The sequence below is a fragment of the Lupinus angustifolius genome, chromosome LG17 (assembly GCF_001865875.1).
Source record: "Lupinus angustifolius cultivar Tanjil chromosome LG17, LupAngTanjil_v1.0, whole genome shotgun sequence".
Lineage (NCBI taxonomy): Eukaryota > Viridiplantae > Streptophyta > Magnoliopsida > Fabales > Fabaceae > Lupinus > Lupinus angustifolius.
The window spans coordinates 17,292,881-17,297,912 of record NC_032025.1 but is presented as its reverse complement, the minus strand read 5'-3'; the positions used below and the strand labels follow the sequence as shown (position 1 = coordinate 17,297,912).

At 35.5% G+C, this 5,032-nt stretch overlaps 3 long non-coding RNA genes across 4 annotated transcripts in view; 1 reads left to right on the top strand and 2 right to left on the bottom strand.

The window, feature by feature from the left end:
• LOC109331043 overlaps window positions 1–3,179 on the bottom strand; it is a 6,816-nt gene extending 3,637 nt beyond the window's left edge. The window contains exon 1 of the long non-coding RNA XR_002105730.1: window positions 3,108–3,179. This is a non-coding gene — a long non-coding RNA (uncharacterized LOC109331043). The remainder of the gene's footprint in view (window positions 1–3,107) is intronic.
• LOC109331041 lies at window positions 599–1,859 on the bottom strand. Of its 2 annotated transcripts, XR_002105727.1 has the most exons (4): window positions 1,776–1,859; window positions 1,302–1,377; window positions 764–807; window positions 605–645 (listed from the first exon to the last, which is right to left on the bottom strand). It is a non-coding gene; the product is annotated as an uncharacterized LOC109331041 (long non-coding RNA). The 2 variants fall into 2 exon arrangements; XR_002105728.1 differs by lacking the exon at window positions 1,302–1,377 and having other exon boundaries at window positions 599–645.
• LOC109331042 overlaps window positions 1,342–5,032 on the top strand; it is a 16,559-nt gene continuing 12,868 nt past the window's right edge. The window contains exon 1 of the long non-coding RNA XR_002105729.1: window positions 1,342–1,353. This is a non-coding gene — a long non-coding RNA (uncharacterized LOC109331042). The remainder of the gene's footprint in view (window positions 1,354–5,032) is intronic.

The window sequence follows — 5,032 nt, the reverse complement described above, 5'->3', positions numbered from 1 at the left end:
AAAAAAAATCACCTATCTTCTTCTAGCACAACACCATGTGTAAGCTTGACAACAATAACTCATTTCAGACTCTTCAAACACAAGCCTCACCTGCAAAATTGACATTAAATATTAAATATTGCCCCATCATTCACACATATTCAACATTAAAAATTACCAAAACACCAAAAGACAAAACCACATTTCATTCTTACAATTTCAAAGGATTCAAATATTGGAGTGTTGATAGAATAAGATTTGATGGAAGAAGCTCTACCAAAACCAAAATTATTAAACAAGTCAATAAATATAAGTTATTGATAACAACAACAATGGGGAGAATACATGCTTAAATAGAAGGCCAGGATGCATGTAAAAACCCTTATACACTCAATACATATATATTAGATCCTATTATATATACAAGCTAAAAATGAATCCAGTAAGCGAACAATGTTCTTACATGTCTACTAGGCATATAACCCTCATACTCGTAGCCTGCCTATCAAACAACACAACGATAGTGATGCACTTGAACGAATGATATATATTGTATACAAAATTTAGAATGATAAAAATCATATGAATAGTTGTCAACAACATCACAAAAGTTGGCGATGATTACCTTTTCATCCATAAGAAAGTAGTCTTGAATAAATGATGCATCTGTATAAGAATGGAACACATATATTGTTGGATACTATATGAAATGGAACACAATCTACAACTTTTATCAAGAACAGAGCATGTAATGGGATTTATATTGTACATAGTTTAAACCAACTTGGTTGGAATCACTAATAAACCAAGCATCATATGCACCTTCATCTGCATACATCACAAATAAGTTACACAACTTTCACCAGAAAAAGGAAAGAGATGTGCTCTAAATTCTAGCTTCAAGGTTCCAAGCGTAACTTGATACTACAAAAATATTTTAAATTTTATGTGCCTATCAAGCGAAAGTAAACCAACGACAGCCATGATAATAGTATCTCCTATGGGTTTTCTAATTAGTAACTAAAATACAAGTTTGATGCAGTGTAATGATTGAAGAAGACAATAGTCCCAACCAAGGCAGAAGTCCCCACATGCATCATCCAAAATGAGAATGCTAAAACAAGGTTGAGAAGGACAAAGAACTACAGATTACTCTTAATTTTTCAAACTCAACAAATAAAGCAAGAAAGCACTGAGAGACAAGTAAAACAAAACTTGCATTACATATACAACATGCATATTCCAACAAATTCGATGGCATGTCATTTTGCAACAGTCACCAAAATCATTTGTATTCACAAAATAATAATACTATTTTTTACCTCTCCATCCAAAGCTTGGATGGCACTTGATGCTTCCTTAGTTAAGTTGTAAGTGATAAATCTGAATCCTATGGATCTACCAAAATCGTGATCCATATTATTCTCCTAAAACATATTAGTTATAAGTGCAATAGTGTCATCACAAATAATACAGAATTAATGCATAATATATAAATAAACAAGCAATATTAGTTGTCTTTGTGCATCTACTAAAATTGAGAATATGAAAATTAATCTTAACAAAGACACATGAGAAAATAACTACACTACCAAATCATAATTAGGTGTAGAAACACATTGTGATCATGTCTCACATTCAAAAGTTCATTGGTTGCATCATTTTTCATGTTATTAACAACTCTTTTTTTTCAAATTCATTAAAAATTGTTGTATAAGTTGTTTATTTGCACAAATAATTGTTGGCCTATCGCTGCATAAATCAAGTTATTTGTTGAAATAAAAACTATTACTTACTTAAATTTATCCTATGGGAACCAACCCCAGTCTGTATTGCATACTAGACAGTTGTTATTTTCTCATATGTTATCTTATTCTCTACGCGTTCTCTGCAAATTGTTATTGAACTCAAGATTAAGGCACATATACAGAGAATGAGAAACACAAAAAGGTATATGGAAAAGAAAACCAATGAAAGATATTAATTAGGTAAAAGGATAAGAAAACAAAATTCAAGGGGGTGAAGGACATTTAGGCCAAAGATCTAGCATAATCCTACAAAAGTCTTACCCACTAAATTTAAAATGACTAAGCATAAGCGCATTTTCAAAAAATATAAGAAGTGAAATCAGTAGTAATGAAAGCTTCTTATGAAGTAACATTTGGAAGACATTATTGCTGCTCCAACCATGTTATATCACATTTTGATAAATAAAAAATGCAGAACACTAGGAAAATTTTGCCAACTAAAGATTATATGCAAATACTAAATTGCAGAAATTTCTTGCTAACATAGAAGCAAACTCAACTTATCTCTCATCTTTCATCTTGAGCCTGGAGAAATTTTATCCTGAAAGCATGCAATTGCATTGAGTACTCACTAAGACAAACAATTGTGCTATGAAACTTAAAATATCTCAATTAACACCATCTTTTCAAAGTGAAATAATATTTCACTAATTACACCGAAAAAACTAAACCCCCAATCTCACTTATTAGTATAGATATGAAGGATCTAAAGTGAAAGGGTAACCAAATTGTGAAATACATAGTTGTCTAGTTACTTCTTCGATGAAATCAGAGATCCCACCGACTTTCTCCTCGACTTCTTGACAAATATACCGAACCATATGCTGGATTTGCTTCTACATGTCTGAGTAGTTCATTTTCGGAATCACATAAGACCAAGATTGCTTCTACACCATATCCGAATCTCTATAAACCACTTTCTACTCATGAATGAGTCATTGAAAACCCAAACCAACAACAAACAAGATTAAACTGGAGAAAATTTTAAAAAAAATTGGACAAATCGAAAAGTTAGGGTTTGGGATCTACCAGTTATTTGTCAACGAAATGTGACAGAGCGATGGCGCCATTACCAAAATAAAAAAGCTGAACGAAGAGAGAATGAGAGTGAGGGCTGAACGAAGAGAGAATGAGAGTGATGGCTGAACGAAGAGAGAATGAGAGTGAGGGTTGAACGAAGATAGAATAAGAATGAGAATGAGGGCTAAATGGAACATAATTTTTGAATAGAAAGTTTTGATCTAAATATTCTAATTAGTACATATTCTTTGCTGCCTTATGTAGCCACAAGCCCAACTAAGTTGCAACTATGGGCTTAACTTCAATTTAGCCTCATTTTAGTAAGTGTGGCAAAATTATTGTGCCAATATGCTATTTTTTTTGTAGTGTATACTGGCGTTGGAATTTATTTCAACAAAGCCGAGCTGGCGAACAAAGAATAAAACCAATTTCTCTTACTTACAAAAGGAACATAACGAAAATGAGAGTATTAATCTTTCAACAAATTGACACTGTTGTCAGGACGATTTGTTAAGAGGAGAAAACTCTCAACTAAAATAAACACCGAGATAACCATTCAACAAATAACGTCTAAGATTTTTTTCTTTCTTTTATAACATATGAATATATGGTTCTCTCAGAACTCACCACTTAAACTATAAACTAAACAACAATACATAATGTAATAAACATAACATATGTTTGTATATATACATATCATCAGTTCAAAAGTGAATGTCATAGTTCAGGAAAGAGTACTCCATCCAAGTCATGTCATCCAGATATACACTCCAGCTTAATAGGATATAATATATATATATATACACATATACATAGCTATACACACGCAAAAGATCCTATGGCTGGGTGTACATTGAGCTCACCACTGCACCAAAAGAAAACTACACGACCATACCATGCACAAACGGACCGTCAAAATCTCAACCCAACATCCTCATGCTACTGTCCCTTAAAACTACCTTCCTCAGGGTCTTCCTCTAGATCCTCATCATCACGGGAAAATATATATAACATCATCTCTGACCATAGGTTCGGCTGGCGTGGCAAAGTATGATGGAGAAGGAGATATACCGGACCTCCTTACCGAGCCACGAATATCAGCCCCGTCATCCTGAATCCTCTCACGTATCCTGTGAGAAGATGATCGGGGAGTAAACCCCAGATTCTGTCTCACGACAATGGCGGGTGAATCCGTATATCTCTCCTATAAAGAGAGACATTGAATACATCGATAAGTCTGAACTCCCCGAGTTGTCTCACTATGACTAGCCGGGGTCATAGGTGGTCCACCAGCAGAACGTCTCACCGAGGCTCTGTGTGTACACCGAAATGGCGCAACCCTACTTGTATGGGCATGATAGGATCTAGAAGATAAGTCAAGAGGAGCATTAGGAAAAGGAATATACCTAGCAGTAGCAAGAGGAGGTATGCGTCGTAACTCGTAATTGTCTGGTATGTGCATGATATAAATTGTTGGAACGGTAGAGCGATGAGGGAGTATCACTCTATTCCTATCTAAGTATGAACACCTGATTTCTATCTCTCCCCTAAACACCACCCTAAACCAGTCCACCTCAACCTCCCCCGATGGGAGAGGTGTGATCTCTACTCGATAGGGAGGAACCACAAAAGAGGCACCAGTGTCCATCACTACCTGTAGTGTGAGATTGGAGAGTAAATATCTCTCTATAAGATAAACGATCAACAATTAATAAGGTCATAACATAAAACAGATCATACATGTATTAATTGTCAATTTAACCATACGTATGAGCATGACGTCATGATGAATAAACTCTTTAATCTGATAAGACCAATTATTCTATGGATGAGTGCATGGAGAAAACGTCTCCTAACTAGGCCCCTAACAATTCATCAATAGCAATGGTACCGACTGATCGAGCCCGACCAGCCATTTGTTGTTCTTACGAAGCGAATAGGACGAATACAACATCGTTCCAACCATTAGTAACCAAAAGCAATATAACTATCGCGCACTCAATAGCACTAGAATACACACCGGTCGGCGAAGATAACCGCAACACTATCCTGAGCGCGATACCTTCAAGGGGGTATTAGAGGTCGCTGTAGTTACTACGAAGAGTTCTGTCGGCTCAAGGGTGCTACCCTATTCCTGAAAAATCAATCTCCACCCACAATGTCCCCTCAACCAAGTCACACAAACAATGTTAGGTATCAGTGGTCTAGGAACACCTAGAAGGGGG